This window comes from Odocoileus virginianus, chromosome X, assembly GCF_023699985.2.
Source record: "Odocoileus virginianus isolate 20LAN1187 ecotype Illinois chromosome X, Ovbor_1.2, whole genome shotgun sequence".
NCBI classification, from domain to species: domain Eukaryota; kingdom Metazoa; phylum Chordata; class Mammalia; order Artiodactyla; family Cervidae; genus Odocoileus; species Odocoileus virginianus.
Window position 1 is genome coordinate 30,863,707 of NC_069708.1, and position 19,460 is coordinate 30,883,166.

A 19,460-nucleotide genomic window follows, 5' to 3' on the forward strand; every position below is an offset into this window, starting at 1 on the left:
CACATGATATCATTTATATGTGGAATCTAAAAAATGATACAAATGAGCTTATTTACAAAACAGAAATGGACTTAAAGACATAGAAAACTAATATATGTTTACCAAAGGGGCCAGGGGGAGTGGAGTTTGGGATTAACAGATAAACACTACTATATGTAAAACGGGCTTCCCAGGTGGCACTAGTGGTAAAGAACCCACCTGCCAGTGCAGGAGACTTAAGAGATGTAGGTTTGTTCCCTGGGTTGGGAAGATCCCATGGAGGAGGGCATGGCAACTTACTCCTGGAGAATCCCATGGACAGAGGAGGCTGGTGGGGCTACAGTCCATGGGGTTGCAAATAGGTGGACAAGACTGAAGCAACTTAGCACACACTCATATATAAAATAGATGAATAGCAAGTACTTACTCTACAGCATGGGGCTTTCCAGGTGGCTCAGTGTTAAAGAATCTGCCAGCTAATGCAGGAGATGGAGGTTTGATCCCTGGGTTAGGATGAACCCTGGGGAAGAAAATGCCAACGCACTCCAGTATTCTTGCCTTGGATTTCCCATGGGTAAAGGAGCCTAGAAGGCTGCAGTCCATGAGCTTGCATACGACTTTGCTGATAAACCACAGAAACAACAACTCTATTGCACAAGGAACTGTATTCAGTATCTTGTCATAACCTGTGATGGAAAAGAATCTGAAAAAGAACATATATATATACTTAATATAATATATTTATATAAATATATAAATTATATGGGCTTCTCTAGTGACTCAGATGGTAAAGAATCTGCCTGCAATGTGGGAGACCTGGGTTTGATCCTTGGGTTGGGAAGATCCCCTGGAGAAAGGAATGGCTACCCTCTCCAGTATTCTTGTCTGGAGCATCCCATGGACAGAGGAGCCTGGCAGGCTACAGTCCATGGGATTGCAAAGAGTCGGACATGACTGAGCCAATAACACTACAATAAGAAAACCATAGACTTGGAAGGCAGGGGAGTGGGGGATGGGGGAGCAGCCTGTCCTACGCCTGCACACTCGGACTAAGATGGCAGCAGTGGCCAGCCTGGGCTGGGGAGCTGCTGCCACTGCCATGTGTTGTTTTGTGATGTGATGAATCCATTAAGAAACAGTTTCTGTCTCAGTTTTCCCAGAGACCACTTTTTCCACTCCCTGCAACCTTATGTAACATAGTGAGATACATGTATGTTCAAACACAAGATACCCCAGATCCCAACAGTGTAAAGTTTATTCCAGGAAAACCAGTTCTTGAGACAAGGACCATGGATTTTCCCACACCAGCTACAGCATTTCGCGCCCCTCCGGCTAGGCAGTTATTTAGGATTGAGGGAGTAAATAGTGTCTTTTTTTGGACAAGATTTAATCACTTTCACAAAGGAAAATGAAGAATTAGACTGGAATTTACTGAAACCAGATAACTATGCTTCAATTATGGATTCTTTGCATCTGGCTTACCTTTAGTTACTGAGGAAACACCTTTAGAAGAAGCAGGATCTGAAGATGATGATGAAGTTGTGGCAATGATTAAGGAATTGTTAGATACTAGAATGCGGACAACTGTGCAGGAAGATGGAGGAGATGTAATCTATAAAGGCTTTGAAGATGGCATCGTACAGCGGAAACGTCAAGATTCTTGTACCAGCTGCCCCAGTTCAATCGTTACTCTGAAAAATGGAATTCAGAACATGCTGCAGTTTTACATTCTAGAAGTAGAAGGCATAGAACAGGTTATGGGTGATGAATCAGATGAAAAAGAAGCAAACTCACCTTAAACTCATTTGAGTTTTCTGTGGCCCCCACAGTTGGACTTGTTGATAATATGTACTAAGCTTTTATTATTAATCTTCTAAGGAATTTGAGGATTAATAAAATATGTCTTTGCTTCGAATGATTAAAAAAAAAAGAAAACCATAAAGTCTCAACTCTTACCCCTTCTCCATTGCCGTTTTCCAAAAGTAAACTCTCCTTGACCTCTGCCTGCTTTTGGATGCTTTCAAGTACTTTTAAATATTTGTTTTCTTATATTCTTTTCCAGATTGCATAATTGCTATCTACGGGATGGTTCACCTGACTTTTTCATTCATTTTATTCTTTTCTTATAACCAGTTCTGGACAATTTTTTAAACTCAAAAGAGAGAGGAAACTTATGAAGTCGCTGAAAGTGTTTTTTTTTGTTTTTTTTGTTTTTTTTTTTTAATTAATTTATTTATTTATTTTATTTTTTTTTAATTAGTTGGAGGCTAATTACTTTACATCATTACAGTAGTTTTTGTTATACATTGAAATGAACCAGCCATGGATCCACATGCATTCCCCATCCCAGTCCCCCCTCCCACCTCCCTCTCCACCCGATCCCTCTGGGTCTTCCCAGTGCACCAGGCCCGAGCACTTGTCTCATGTACCCAACCTGGGCAGGTTATCTGTTTCACCCTAGATAATATACATCCATGGAATATTACTCAGCCATTAAAAAGAACTCATTTGAATCAGTTCTAATGAGATGGATGAAACTGGAGCCCATTATACAGAGCGAAGTAAGCCAGAAAGATAAAGACCATTACAGTATACTAACACATATATATGGACTTTAGAAAGATGATAATGATAACCCTATATGCAAAACAGAAAAAGAGACTCAGATGTATAAAACAGACTTGTGGACTCTGGGAGAAGGCGAGGGTGGGATGTTTCAAAAGAACAGCGCTGAAAGTGTTTTAAAGTGACAGGAAAGGGAAGATTTGGCATACCATAAGTGAAAATTTTCCTGGAGTATCTGTATTCATTTGAGACTCCTCAGTAAAAGTTACACCAACACCCACACAGGCCTCCCCCAAACATACAAACAAGATATATGCAGTGTTTACAGCATTGATATCACATTGCAAATATTGATAACATCCCCAGAAGCACTTTCTCTTTTCCTTCCTATCCCACTTGAGCACAACATTGTAAATCAACTATATTTCAGTTAAAATAACCAGGAAAAGAAAAGCTTAAATAAATACATATATTAAAAAGAAAAAAAAAAGAAACAGAAACCTCAATTAAATAAAGTTGATAGCCCAGAAGGGGGAATTGTGCCCTACAATGGTAGGAAAGTTGAATGACAGGAAGGAAGATATCTTCTTTCCTGGCAACGATTCAGCCCATAAGAAAATGTGAACTTTGTTTACTGTAACCCTCCAAATTTCCTTTCCCCTTCTATTAAAATGTTCTCCTTTCCTTTCTGTGTGGGAACTTGTGCATGACTCACTATGGCCGCAGATCTCAAATGACAACTCTTTGCTGATCCTAAATAAACACATTTTGCCTGGAGTAATAACTGAAAGTCTATTTTAGGTCAAAAGTAATAAACCATTCTTTCAAGAGCAGTTGTCTCTGTGTCTGTCATCCTGCCATACCTGATTAAAACAAAATCCCAGTTGCTTTTTAGGACATTGGGGCAAAATTGTGGTCAAATGGAAAGCAATTCATCCCTACAGGAGATCTTTCTGACATTCAAAATGATTCTGTCTATTAACCACAATTTGTTCACCAACTTTTCAATCACATGTGAAGATAATAACTTACCTGGTAATTTCTCTAACTCATGACAGGTGACCCTCTACCAGCAATGTCAATAAATGGGGGAAAGGTTGAATTCATCATAAATCCTTAGAACTATGTTTTGAGAGGATAAATAATTCTACTTGTGTGAGAATTCCCAGAAATTTCAATTAAGTTGTAAAGCTCATATTACAAACACTAGCCTTCAGACAAATATTCAACCTTTACACTGTTTGGTCTCCCTGGCTACTGTGGAAGAACTTGCATCCAATTTTTGTGTTGACGTTATCCATGACAAAGTAACAGACATTGGAAGATTCGCTCCTGTGGGTTCAGTATCTGTTCAACAGTGGGGAGGAAATATGTTTTTAAGAAAACTGTGTTTATTTTCATTCTTTTTACCATTTGAAGTTAAAACTAAGTTTTACAATTCAGAGATGAGTGACTTATTTTTTCAAAATCATATTCAGAATATTTCATCTTCAACTATCTTTATACAAAAGCTTTCCTTAGAGCCATCTGAAATGTACATTGTGGTAGAATTAAATACTGTCAGTCAGGCTGGAGAATATGAATGTGCCTTTGGAACAAGAACATTTTTGCAGTCAATTGAAGGACGCCAGTATTTATATCACCTTCAGCTCAAGCAGGAATTTTCAGAAAAATCTGCTCCTATTAGAGGACTAGCAGAAATGGGAAAGTTGGATATAGCATAGAAAAGAAATCTGGGTGAAATGGCAATGCTAGAGACAATTGAACTTGAAAGAGAGACTCCAGGTTACAAAAATGTGAGGCTGTCTTTAGAGACAATCCCAGATACTGTAATTCTAGAAGAGCCTTTTCATATTACCTGTAAGATAACAAACTACAGTGATAGGAAAATGAAATCGGTTTTGAGGATGTGTGATACAGATTCTATTCTTTGGTGTGGTAGTTCAGAAAGATACCTTGGAAAGCTACCACCAGGTTCAACTCTTAGCTTTACCCTGACAATACTGTCCTTGCAACTGGGCCTACAAAGTATCTCTGGTATACAAATTACAGACAAATTATTAAAGAAAGATTATATGTTTGTGTTGATCTTGCAGAAGTCTGTGTAATACCTCCCATGGTTAAAATGAGAAGCTGAAGAAAATTTGTAGTATTATGCTCTCCAGAGCATTTCACAGAAAAACTTCATAGTTTTATCAGCAGCAAAATTATCAATTAATAGCAAATATATATGCAGATTATTTTCATTTTCTTCCTTTGAAACCATGAATATATTAAGAATTAAACATATCTTGATCTAAAAAAGAACAATCTTGACTTTCATGTTATATGAAGTGCTTTCTAATTCTACATTTGTGTATTTCCTAATATTTGTGACTTAATTAAGGTCATTACAGGTAGCCATTGATTTTTTTTCAGAATGAGATCACCATTTAAAAATGATTACATCTGCTTTCCATAAATGCTTAATAGCATTCAACACTTCCTTTATCAGTAAAGCTGATATTGAGAGAACATAAAATACTGTAAATCTATTGACAATTTAATTAAAATAATTAGCATGGTTTACTTGGCCAAATTTAAATATACCCTGTTTTATTATTTTCCTTTTTCATTTGCATTCAATAGAGTACTATCAGTGGCAGTGCTTAATATAATTCAGGATGGTCCTCATTATTTAAACTTGTTGACATTTACTACTTGGAAAAGACATAAGCTTTTCAAATAATATTCCAAATTATTGGGGCTACAGAAATGCATTCATGTGACATATTGAACTGTTTTTCATTTCTCTTAGCAAACTTCTATGAAATGTGGAGTTGGTTTACTTTCATTAGTTATTCCTACAAGGGCCCTTGTGTATACTCCTTGGATTGCTCACTTGCTTCTTAACCGTTCACATAATATATTCTTTTCCTTTTATGCAAAACCAAAACTCATGACAAAGAATTTTCTAGAGTGCTTATATTTTGGTTTGTTCATTTCTTTTCATTCTCCTTATATTTTATTTACATAGCAGTATTTCTTTTGGAAAACAAAACCATTTCACATATTAACTAATTACTGACTTGAGAATGTAAACTTTACTTTTATTCTTTTTTCTCTTTTTTAAATTGAAGTATAGTTCATTTACAATATTATATTAGTCTTAAGTGTAGAACATAGGATTCAATATGTTTATAGATTATATATAGATATGAATATTTTACATAGTTATTACATAATAATGGTTATATTTCCTTGTGCTGTGCAAACATACTTGTTGCTTATTTATTTTACACATAGTAGTTTCTTTCTCTTAATTACCAGCTGCACCTTTTTGGGCCCAAAATCACTGCAGATGGCGACTGTAGTCATGAAATTAAAGGACGCTTGCTCCTTGGAAGAAAAGCTATGACCAACCTAGACAGCATATTAAAAAGCAGAGACATTACTTTGCCAACAAAGGTCCATATAGTCAAAGCTGTGGTTTTTCCAGTAGTCATGTATGGATGTAAGAATTGGACCATAAAGAGAGCTGAGGGGCAGAGAACTGATGCTTTTGAACTTTGGTATTGGAGAAGACTCTAGAGAGTCCCTTGGAATGCAAGATCAAACCAGTCCATCCTAAAGGAAATCAGTCCTAAATATTCATCTAAACGACTGATGCTGAAGCTGAGACTCCAATACTTGGGCCACCCGATGTGAAGAACTGACTCATTGGAAAAGACCCTGATACTGAGAAAGATTGAAGGCAGGAGGAGAAGGGGATGACAGAGGATGAGATGGTTGGATGGCATCACTGACTCAATGGATGTGAGTTTGAGTAAACTCCAGGAGTAGGTGATGAACAGGGAGGCCTGGTGTGCTGCAGTCCATGGGGTCGCAGAGTCAGACACAACTGAGTGACTGAACTGACTTATCTGATCTTGCACCTCCCTCCTTCCTTTTCCCTACTGATCACCACTAGGTTGTTCTCCATATCTCTAAGTCTGTTTCTGTTTTGTTATATATTAATATATTTGTTTCTTTTATTTTTTAGATTCCACATATAAGTGCTAATATACAGTATTTGTCTTTCTCCGTATGGCATAATACCCTTTAGGTACATGTGTGTATGCACGTGTTAAGTCACTCAGGAGTGTGTGAGTATTTGAGACCCTATGAAATGTAGCCCACCAGGATCCTCTGTCCGTGGGATTCTCCAGGCAAGAACACTGCTGTGAATTGCCATGCCCTCTTCCAGGGGATCTTTCAGACCTGGGGATCAAACGCACATCTCTAGTATCTCCTGCATTGGCAGATGGGTTCCTTACCACTAGCACCACCTGGGAGGCCCCCAGGTCCATCCATGTTGTTGCAAAGGACAGAGTTTAATTCTTATGATTTATAAATATATGAGTTTATCTATCTATATATCATCTATCTATCTATCTATCTATCTATCTATCTATCTATCTTCATTCATCTGTTGATGGACACTTAGATTGCTTCCATGTCTTGGCTATTGTACTAATACTATTATGAACACTGGGGTGTATGTATCTTTTTGAATTAGTATTTTGTTTTATAGCAGTAGAAATGCTAGATCATATGACAGTTCTACTTTTACTTTTTCAAGAAACCCCATACTTCCCAGGGCCTACACCTTGTACAGTCCATCAACAGTGTATGAGGAATCCCTTTTCTCCACATCCTTGCCAGCATTTGTTATTTGTAGACTTTTTAAAAAATATAATTTATTTTTTAATTGAAGGATATTTGCTTTACAGAATTTTGATGTTTTCTGTCAAACCTCAGCATGAATAAGCCATAGGTATACATATATCCCCCCCCCTTTTGAACCTCCCTCCCATCTCCCTCCACATCCCACCCCTCTAGGTTGATACAGAGCCCCTGTTTGAGTTTCCTGAGCCATACAGCAAATTTCTATTGGCTATTTTACATATGGTAATGTAAGTTTCCATATTACTCTCTCTATACACCTCAACCTCTCCTCCCCTCTTCCCATGTCCATAAGTCTATTTTTATGTCTGTTTCTCCATTGCTGCCCTGCATATAAAATCTTCAGTACCATTTTTTAGATTCCATATATGCATATATATGCATTAGTATACAATATTTATCTTTCTCTTTCTGACCTTCTTCACTCTGTATAATAGGCTCTAGGTTTATCCAACTTACTAGAACTGACTCATATGCATTCCTTTTTGTAGCTGAGTAATATTCCATAGTGTATATATAACACCATTTCTTTATCCATTCATCGGTAGATGGACATCTAGGTTGCTTCTATGTTCTAGCTATTGTAAATGGTTCTGCAATAAGCAATGGGACACATGTGTTATTTTCAATTTTTGTTTCCTCAGGGTATATGCCTAGGTGTGGGCTTGCTGGGTCATATGGTGGTTTTATTCCTAGTTTTATAAGGAATCTCCATACCGTCTTCCAGAGTGGCTGGATCAATTTACATTCCCACCAACAGTGCAAGAAGGTTCGTTTTTCTCCACACTCTCTCCAGCATTTATTGTTTGTAGACTTTTTGATGATGAACATTCTGAACAGTGTGAGGTAACTCATTGTACTTTTGATTTGCATTTCTCTAATAATGAGCAATATTGAGCATCTTTTCATGTGTTTGTTAGCCATTTATATGTCTTCTTTGAAGAAATGTCTGTTTAGTTCTTTTCCCCACTTTTTGATTGAGGTCTTTGTTTTTCTGGTATTGAGTTGTAAGAGCTGCTTGTATATTTTGGAGATTAATCCTTTGTCAGTTGTTTCATTTGCTATTATTTTCTCCCATTCTGAGGGTTGTCTTTTCACCTTGCTTTTAGTTTCCTTTGCTGTGCAAAAGCTTTTAAGTTTAATCAGGTCCCACTTATTTACTTTTGTTTTTATTTCCATTACTCTAGGAGGTGGGTCACAGAGGATGTTGCTGTGATTTACGTCAGAGAGTGTTCTGCCTATGTTTTCCTCTAAGAGTTTTATAGTTTCTGGTTTTATATTTAGGTATTTAATCCATTTTGAGTTTATCTTTGTGTGTGGTGTTACGAAGTGTTCTAATTTCATTCTTTTACATGTAGCTGTCCAGTTTTTCCAGCACCACTTATTGAAAAGGATCTCTTTGCCACATTGTATATTCTTGCCGCCTTTTTCAAAACTAAGGTACCCATATGTTCATGGGTTTATTTCTGGGCTTCCTATCTTGTTCTGTTGGTCTATATTTCTGTTTTTGTGCCAGTACCATACTGTCTAGATGACTGTAGCTTTGTAGTATAATTTGAAGTCAGGAAGGTGGATTCCTCCAGCTCCATTCTTCTTTCTCAAGACTGCTTTGGCTATTAAGGGTATTTTGTGTTTCCATATGAATTGTGAAATTTTTTGTTCTAGTTCTGTGAAAGATGCCATTGGTAATTTGATAAGGATCACGTTGAATCTATAGATTGCATTTGGCAGGATAGTCATTTTCACAATATTGATTATTCCTACCAAGGAACAAGGAATATCTCTCCATCTGTTTATGTCATCTTTGATTTCCTTAATCAGTGTCTTATAATTTTCTGTGTACAGTTCTTTTGTCTCCTTAGGTAAGTCTATTCCTAGATATTTTATTCTTTTTTTTAATTTTATTTTTTAATTAAAGGATAATTGCTTTACAGAATTTTGTTATCTGTCAAATCTCAACATGAATCAGCCATAGGCATACAAGTATCCTGTCCCTTTTGAACCTCCCTCCCATCTCCCTCCCCATCCCACCCCTGTAGGTTGATACAGAGCCCCTGTTTGAGTTTCCTGAGACATACAGCAAATTCCCATTGGCTACTAGATATTTTATTCTTTTTGTTGCAATGGTGAATGGGATTGATTCCTTAATTTCTCTTTCTGATTTTTCATTGTTAGTATATAGAAATGCAAGTGATTTCTGTGTATTGATTTTTGTACCCTGCGACTTTGCTAAATTCACTGATTAGTTTTAGTAATTTTCTGATAGTGTCTTTAGGGTTTTCTATGTACAGTATAATGTCATCTGCAAACAGTGAGAGCTTTACTTCTTTTCTGATCTGGATTCCTTTTATTTCTTTTTCTTCTCTGATTGATGTAGCTAGGACTTCCAAAACTATGTTGAATAATAGTGGTGAAAGTGGACACCCTTGTCTTTTTCCTGATCTTATGGGAGATGCTTTCAGTTTTCACCACTGAGAATAATGTTTGCTGTAGGCTTATATATGACCTTTACTGTGTTGAGGTAGGTTCCTCTTATGCCCATTTTTTGAAGAGTTTTAATCATAAATGGGTGCTGAATTTTGTCAAAGACTTTTTCTGCATCTATTGAGATTGCTGCTGCTGCTGCTGCTGCTGCTGCTAAATCACTTCAGTCGTGTCCGACTCTGTGCGACCCCATAGATGGCAGCCCACCAGGCTCTGCCATCCCTGGGATTCTCCAGGCAAGAACCCTGGAGTAGGCTGCCATTTCCTTCTCCAATGCATGAAGGTGAAAAGTGAAAGTGAAGTCGCTCAGTCGTGTCCAACTCTTCGCGATCTCATGGACTGCAGCCCACCAGGCTCCTCTGCCCATGGGATTTTCCAGGCAAGAGTACTGGAGTGGGTTGCCATTGCCTTCTCCCTATTGAGATTATCATATGTTTTTTTCTTTCAATTAGTTAATATGATGTGTCACATTGATTGATTTGCATATATTGAAGAATCCTCGCATCTCTGGAATAAACCCAACTTAATCATGGTGTATGAGCTTTCTAATGTGTTGTTGAATTCTGTTTGCTAAAATCTTGTTGAGGGTTTTTGCATCTATGGTCATCAGTGATATTGGCCTGTAGTTTTGTTTGTGTGTTGTCTTTGTCTGCTTTTGCTATCTGGGTGATGGTGGCCTCGTATAATGAGTTTGGAAGTGTTCCTTCCTCTGCAACTTTTTGAAAAAGTTTTAGAAGGATAGGCATTAGCTCTTCTCTAAATGTTTGATAGAATTATCCTGTGAAGTCATCTGGTCCTGGCCTTTGGTTTTTGGGATATTTTTGATCACAGCTTCAATTTCAGTGGTTGTAATTGGGTTGTTCATCATTTCTATTTCTTCCTGGTTCAGTCTTAGAAGATTGAACTTTTCTAAGAATTTGTCCATTTTTTCCAGGATATCCATTTTATTGCCATATAGTTATTCATAATAGTATCTTATAATCCTTTGTATTTTTGCATTGCCTGTTATAGCCTCTACTTTTTCAGTTCTAATTTTGTTGATTTGATTCTTCTCTCTTTTTTCTTGATGAGTTTGGCTAATGGTTTGTCAATTTTGTTTATCTTCTCAAAGAACCAGCTTTTAGTTTTATTAATCTTTACTATTGTTTCTTTAATTTCTTTTTCATTTATTTCTGCTCTTATCTTCATAACTTCTTTCCTTCTGCTAATTTTTTTTTTTTTAATGTTTTTCTTGTTTCTTGAGGTAGGATTGTCCTCTTAGGACTGCTTTTGGTGCATCCCATAGGTTTTGAGTTGCTATGTTTTCATTGTCATTTGTTTCTAGAAATTTTTTTGTTTTCCCTTTTGATTTCTTCAGTAACCTGTTGGTTATTTATAAATGTACTGTTTAATCCTCATGTATTCATATTTTTACAGTTTTTTATTGTAATTGATATCTAGTCTCATAGCATTGTGCTCAGAAAAGATGCTTGATATTATTTCAATTTTCTTAAATTTACTAAGGTTTGGTGCTGCTGAATTCTCTGTTTTTGCTTGCCTGTAAAGCTTTTGATTCTCCTTCAAATCTGAATGAGATCCTTGCTGAGTAGAGTAATCTTGATTGTAGTTTTCTCCGTTTCATCACTTTATGTATATCCTGCCATTCCCTTCTGGCCTGCAGAGTTTCTGTTGAAAGATCAGCTGGTATCCTTATGGGGATCCCCTTGTATGTTATTTATTATTTTTCCCTTGATGCTTTTCATATTTGCTTTTTGTGTTTAATTTTTGTTAATTTGATTAATATGTCTCTTGGCATGTTTCACCTTGGATTTATCCTGTTTGGGACTCTCTGGGATTTTGGAATTGTGTGACTAATTCCTTCCCCATTTTAGGAAAATTTTCAGCTATTGTCTCCTCAAATATTTTCTCATGCCCTTTCCTTTTGTATTCTGCTTCTGGGATGTCTATTATTCAAATGTTGAGTTGTTTAACATTGTCCCAAAAGGCTTTGAGGCTCTCCTCATTTCTTTTTAATCTTTTTTTGCTCTACTTCATTTATTTCCGCCATTCTACCTTCCAGGTCACATATCCTTTATTCTGCTTCAGTTCCTCTACCACTGGTTCCTTCCAGAGTGTTTTTAATATCCTTTATTGTATTTTTCATTACTAATTGACCATTCTTTATTTCTTCTACCTTGTTAAACATTTCTTGTATCTTCTCAATTTTTGTGTCTAGTCTATTTATCTGTAACTCCATTTTGTTTTCAAGATTTTGAATCATCTTTAATATCATTATTCTGAATTCTTTTTCATGTAGTCTTCCTTTCACCTCCTCTTTTGTTTGGTTTGGTGGCTTTTTATCATGTTCCTTCACTTGCTGGATATTTCTCTGCCTTTTCACTTTGTTTAGTTTGTTGTGTTTGGGGTCCCCTTTCTGCAGGCTGGAGAGTTGTAGTTTCTTTTAATTTTGGAGTCTTCTCCCTGTGGGTGGGGTTGGATCAGTGGCTTTTCAAAGTTTCCTGGTTGGGGGAACTCGTGTCTGTATTCTGGTGGGTGGAGCCGGATCTTTTCTCAGGAGTGCAATATAGTGTCCAGTAGTGAGTTTTGGGGTATCTATGGATTTGGTATGACTTTGGGCAGCCTGTCTTTTAGTGTTCAGGGTTGTGTTCCTGTTTTGCTGGAGGATTAGCTTGGGGTATCTTGCACTGGAGCCTACTGGTTCTTGGGTGGAGCCTGTCTCAGTGTAGTTATGGAGATTTTTTGGTGGGCTCTTTTCTATTAATGTTCCCTAGGGTCAGAAATTCTATGATGGTACAAAGTTCTGGACTTGTGCCTCCTATCTCTGGGTTTCAGTACCCCTCTTACAGTAGTCTCAAGACTTCTCCATCCACACAGCAAGGAAAAAAAAAAAAACTACTAGGTTAATGGTGAAACAACTCTCCACAGCCAGGAACACCCAAAGAAATTCACAAATCTATATAGACAATGTAAGTGGGAGGAGGGAGAGAGAGGTGACCAGGAGGAGAAAAGGGAGTGTAAAAAGAGAAGTGAGTAATTGAGCCAGTAATCAAATCCTTAAGCAAAAATTGATACTAAATATTAGCCTCTAAAATTTGCAAAATTAATGACAAATACCAAAATGCAATAGTTAAAAACCTACAATAGACATTAGACTGTCAAAATGCCATATGGAAAAAAACAAAACAAAATCGGTCACAAAAAAATAAAAATAATATGGAATTTGTTTTAAAAGTAAGGTTTTTTCTTGAAAGGTAATAGTAGTCTACAAATAATGTAAGTTAAAGGAAAAATAAAAGAAAGTTAAAGGAGTAGTAATAAAGAACTAAAAATTAAAAAAAAAAAATTAAACATAATAAAAATATATCCAGGAACTTTTCTGGGCTGCTGTGGGCAGTGTGGAGTCAATTTGGTGTTAGATAGTCCTTTGTTACATCTTGTTCTTGTTCTCAAAGTCTACCATTGTCCCTTAAATGCACAGCTGCAGCTTAACTTCAGGGTTTTAATCTGTTGCACCTGTCACTTCTTTGGTGGTTCCCCCTTGTTTCCTGAGTTTGGCCTCCTCTGTTTGCAAGTCTCTTTAGTGTCTAAGCCTCACCCTGACACAAAGGGGTGAAAGTGGCCACTTATTTAGTCTCACTTGCTCAGCTGTGCTGTGGGGGAGGGAGGACACTGAAAACAAACACTTCGGTCATGTGTGGGGAACACTTGCAGTGGATGGGTCACACTTGGGTTGCCACAGCCCAAGGCATCATGCACTCCCTAATTCCAAGCCACTCAGGCTCTAGAGTACTCCACAAGGGCACATTCCCAGATGGGCCATGTGTCTCATGCACTTCTCAGGTCCAAGCCACTCAGGTTCCTGGGTGCAAGGCAAGGGCACAGTTCCAGGTGGGCCTTGCCTCTCATGCACCTCCCAGGTCTAAGCCACTTGGATTCCCACTTGCACTGTGAGGACAGTCCCAATGGGCCCTGCGTCTTCTCAGAGGAGCTGGTCTCAGATTGTGACACTTCAGGTAGATATGAACAGTCCAGGCTCCCAGACAGACATGGTTAGTGACTGGCAACCTGCTCACAGCTTGGCAGGAGGTGCAGTCTCTGGGGCTGAGATTGCAATGGCCCCTTGCCTTCCACCTCTGGCTGTCACGCACCTGTCTCTCTTGCCTTTGGGTAGGAAGGGCCATAAATGGCAGCCGGCTTGCTCTCTTTCAGTATTCGATAGGGTGCAATCCTAGTGATTGTTCTGTGAGTGCACCAGGGGTCACAGTGTGGTGTTAGAGCCCTCCTGTAGGAAAGATCCTTTGTTTTTCTTTGTTTCTCTGGCATTCCCATGGTTTGGGTTACTATGTCATGTTAGTTCCCTCAGAGTGTTCTCAGGGCATTCAACCCTGGTTTTTACCCTAAGGACTGATGATGAAGCCTACACCTCCACACCCAACCCCTACTTGCTGTGGGCAGACAAGAGCACGTGAGCTGCTTCTCAGCTCGTAATTCTGTGGTGATTTTTTTTTTGGGGGGGGGTGGTTATGTTTCCCTCTGAGATTCCAAAGTTCCCCACTGACCCCACCTGTGGCAGTGTTTTCTATTGTGTGGAAACTTCTTCTTCATGACTCCCTCCCCAGGACGGGTCTCTGTCCCTAAATCCTTTGTCTCTCTTTTTGTCTTTATCTTTTGTCCTACCTCATTTTGAAGTGATTGGGTTGCCTTGGGTATCTGGAGTCCTCTGCCAGCGTTCAGAATTTGTTTTCTGGAAGTTCCTCCACACACAGATAATCTTTTGATGTATTTGTTGGGGAGAAAGTGATCTCCCCATCCTATTTCTCTGCCATCTTGGTACTGCCTGTTTGTTGCTTTTTCTGTTTAAATATTGAATTATATGAACTGCTTATATATTTTAAATAGAAGGAAATGGAAACCCACTCCAGTACTCTTGACTGGAAAATCCCATGGACGGAGGAACCTGATAGGCTATAGTCCATGGGGTCGCAAAGAGTCTGACACGACTGAGCAACTTCACTTCAATCAGTCTTATCATTTGCAAATATTTCCCCCATTCAGTAGGCTGGCTTTTGTTTTGTCAATGGTTTCCTTTACTGTGAAAAAGCATTTAAGTTTAAATAGGTCCCATTTGTTTATTTTTGCTTTTGCTTCTTTTGCTTTAAGAGACAGGTCCAAACATATTACTATAATTTGTGTCAGTGTTTCTATCTATTTTTTCTTCTAGGTGTTTTACCATTTCTAGTTTTACATATAGATCTTTAATCTATTTTTATTTTAGTTTTGCATGTGGTGTATGAGTTTCAGGTATATAGCATAGAAGTTTGATTTATATATATATATTGCAAATGATTACCACATAAATTTAGTTAACATTCATTATCTCATATGGATGCAATAGAAGAAATGGAAGAAATTACCTTCATAATGAGAACTCAGTATTTACTAACAATCTTCATAAATCTCATACAAGTAGTAACTATAGTCATCATGCTGTAAATTACATCCTTTGTACTTATTTACCTTATACCTGTTAGTTTCTACCTTTTGATCATATTCCTCTAATTACCCCTCCCTCACTCTCTACCTCTAGTAACCACAAACCTTGTCTCTTTTTCTATGGGTTTTGTTGTTGCCTTTTTTTTTCTTTTTAGATTTCACATATTAATGAGATCATTTTTTTGTCTGACATTCCACTTAATATAATGCTTTCAGGATCTATCCATATTGTCACAAATGTAGGATATCCTCATAATTGTTAATAGCTGAATAATATTTCGTTGTTATTTATACCACAACTTCCTTGTTCATTCTTCCATCAATGGACACTTAGGTTGTTTCCATGTAATGGCTATTGTAAATAATGCTGCTATTAACATGGGGGTGCATGTGTCTTTTTGAGTTAGTGCTTACATTTCCTTTGGCTATATAGTCACAGAAGTGGATCTGCTAGATCATATGGTAGTTCTTTTAATTTTGAGGATCCTTCAAAGTGTTTTCCACACTGGCTTTATCAATTTTTAATCCCCAAAATAGTGCACAAGGGTTCTCTTTCCCCATATCCACATGGCCAGTTATTTCCTGTCTTTCTGAGAATAAAAACTCAAAGAGGTGTGAGGTGATAGCTCATGCTTTTGATTTGCATTTCTTTGAAGATTAGTGATGTCGAGCATCTCTTCATGTATGCTTTGACCATATATATGTCTTCTTTAGAAAATGTGTATTCAGATCCTCTGCCTATTTTGTAAACAGATCAGTTTCGGAGTTTGTGTTTTTGTTGTTGCTGTTATTTTCCTCTGTTTTTTTTTTTTTTTTTTTTTTTGCTCTTGAGTTGTATGAGTTCTTTATATATTTTGGTTATTAGCCCTTTATCAGATATATGATTTGCAAGTGTTTTTCCTATTTGACAGGATGTCTTTTCACTTTGTTTATTGTTTCTTTTTCTGTACAGAAAATTTTTAGCATTATATATTCTTACTTTTAAATTTTTTATTCTATTGCTTGTGCTTTAGATGTCAGATCCGAAAAATCATTGCCAAGACCCAGGTCAAGTTGCTTCTTCCCTATATTTTTTAGAAGTTTTATGATTTGAGGTCCTATATTTAAGTCTTTAATGCATTCTGATTTAGTTTTAATGAGTGATGTAATATAGGGCTTACTTTCATTCTTTTCCATGTAAATATCCAATTTCACCATTTATTGAAGAGCTTGTCTATTTTCCATTGAGTGTTCTTGGCTCTATTGTCAAATATTAGTTAACAGTATGTATTTCTGTTATCTCAATTTTGTTCCATTGGTCAGTTTGTTTTTATGCCAGTACCATACTGTTTTGATTACTATAGCTTTATTGTATAGCTTGAAATCAGGAAATGCTATGCCTCCTACTTTATTCTTCTTTCTCAGACTTTCTTTGGTTATTTGAGGTCTTTTGTGATTTCCTATAAATTTTAGGGGGCTTCCCAGGTGACTCAGTGGTAAAGAATCCACCTGCCAGTGCAGGAGATACAGTTTTTATCCCTGGATTGGGATGATCCCCTGGAGAAGGAAATGGCAACCCACTCCTGTATTCTTGCCTGGGAAATCCCATGGACAGAGGAGCCTGGCAAGCTACAGCCCAAGGGATTGCAAAAGAGATGGGCACGACTTATCAACTAAACAGTGACAATAAATTTTATATCTAGTATTGTTAATTTCATCTTTGGTTCATTGACTATTAAGTGTGTTTTCATTTCCACATATATATGAATTTTCTAGCTTTCCTCCTGTTGTTGATTTTTAGTTTCATACCATCTGGTCAGAAAAGTTACCTGACATAATTTCAGTCTTTTGTATATGCTGAGACTTGTTTTGCTACCTAACATTTGCTACTTAACTATTCAGTGTGTGCTTGAGAATAGTGTGTTTTCTTCTGCTGTTGAATGGAATATTCTGGGTATATCTGTTCAGTCCATTTTGTCTAAAGTATGTTTTAAGTCTGATGTTTCCTTCTTAATTTTTTTTCTGTATGATCTATTCATTGTTAAAAGTGAGGAGATGAAGTCCCCTATTATTGTTTTGTTGCCTACTACTCTCTTTTGATTTGTTAGTATGTGCTTTATATATTAAGTATACTCATATTAGGTGCATATATTTACAATTGTTATATTTTTGATGAATTGACCCCTTTATCATTATATAAATGACCATCTTTGTCCTTTGTTACAGTTTTTGACTTAAAGTTAACTTTGTCTGATATAAGAGTAGGTATCCCTGCTCTCCATTTGTTTTCATTTGCATGGCATATTGTTGTTTCTTCAATTTGAGCCTATATGTGTCTTATAAGCTTCAGTGAGTCTCCTGTAGGCAGCATATAGCTAGGACTTCTCTTTTTAGCCATTCAACTACTTTGTGCCTTTGGAATAGGAATATTAATCCATTTACATTTAAAGTAATTATGATAAGTAAGTACCTGCTATTGCCTTCCTGATAATTATTTTCTGGCTTTCTTGTAGTATCTTTGTTCCTCTGTTCTCTTGTAATCTTCTTTTTTGAGTTGATAATTTTCTGTAGTGATAAACTTTGATTTTCTTTTTTGTATATCTATACATTTTTGTTTTGTGGTTATCCTAGGGTATAGTTGAAACATCTTATAGATATTTGAATGACTCTTTTTTGATTGTCTTCTATTTAAACTCTCTATTGAATTCTTTGGTTTAATCATTGTATTATTCAGCTCTAAAATTTCTTTCTTTTTTTTTTCTTTTTTTTTTTTACTATTTTCTACTTCTTTATTGGTCATGTTTTGTTCTTGTATTGTTTTGCAGATGTGGTTAAATTGTTAACTTGGGTTCTCTGAGCATCTTTAAACAATTATTTTGAAGTCTTTGTCAGGAAAATTCTGTATCTCCATTTTTTGGGTCTGTACTGGGAATTTATTATATTCATTTGGTAGAATCATGTTTCCCTGATTTTTAATGGTATCTATAGTTTTGTGTATGTCTCTTCATTTGAAGAAGCAGTCACTTCTAAACTTTATGGACTGATCTTGGTAACAGAAGGCTTATCTGTGGGTGGGGGCATGATGGAGTGTACTGTGAACCAGGATCTAATGGTATAGGGCATCAAGTGCAGAAGTGTTTGGTGGCACCAAGGCGGTGGGGGTAGTTCATTGACTGAAGCCATTGAGGTCCACAATATCCACAACTGCATGGTCCTTGGCAAACATTATGGGGGGAACCCTGAAACTGCAAGGACTATTGGGATAATCAGTAGCATCTCCAGGCCCAGCAAGTAGGGATTGGAGCAAGCAGCTGTAGTGGTCAAACCAATGATATGTACACATAGCACAAGTGACAATGTAGTAGTAGATGCTTGTTGAAAACATAGTTGTGGCGGCCTACACAGGCAGCAACTGCAGGGCCAACTACAGTTATACTGGCTGTTGTGGGGACCCTGTCTGTCAGCATGCACTACTATGGCTGCTGGGCCTCACACTGGAGCATGAAAGCAGAGGCCAGTGATAGGGGTTGAGCTGGGCAGGTGCACTTTTGGAAGAGCTAGCTGCAGGTGAGTGTAGGCTTAATGTCAGAGACAAAAAATAAGGCCTGATCTTAGCCCACTAGCAGTATCAGGAGCCCTGGATGTCAGTATGCTCTCCGGTGGCTGCACAGTCCCTCCTGTGGTCAGGTACATCAAAATGGAGGTCAGTGATGGTGTCAGACTGATGATGTGCAATCATGCTGCTTGGAAGAACTAGCCCCAGGCAAAAGCATGGTAGTGGGAGTCAGCTACACAAGTGTAGGATGGCATTTGCACTCATGTAGCCTCAAAGGCCTGGGATGGCTGCTGATGTGGTTTCTGGGCTCTGGTAGGGGTATGAGGGCAGAGAGTGAGTAAGGACTCAGATGACTGGTGATAGCGAATGCAGATACATGCAAAGTGAAAACCAGTAAAATCTGCAGGAAGTCCACAGTGGCTGTACTGTCCATTGGCTTCTTCAGTGTCAAAAGCTGCTGGATTTACCTACATAGCATATCACTGGGAATGACAATAACTTCTGCTGCATTGCTGCTAAGGGTAATGCCTGGTTTTCTTCCCTTTTCCTGGCTGTCTGTGTACATCTCACATTTGATGGTCTTGGTGGAGTGAAACCAAAGTGGGACCTTCATGCAGTGTCCTAAAAGGCTGGAGAAACTGGTTGCTCATCCCATTCTTCTGTTATCTAGTAGGACAACTGTTTCTAGCTTGAGAGTTCT

At 37.6% G+C, this 19,460-nt stretch overlaps 1 pseudogene; it reads left to right on the top strand.

The window, feature by feature from the left end:
• Window positions 1–1,094: 1,094 nt before the first annotated feature.
• LOC110145092 (NFU1 iron-sulfur cluster scaffold homolog, mitochondrial pseudogene) lies at window positions 1,095–1,833 on the top strand (annotated as a pseudogene).
• Window positions 1,834–19,460: the final 17,627 nt, after the last annotated feature.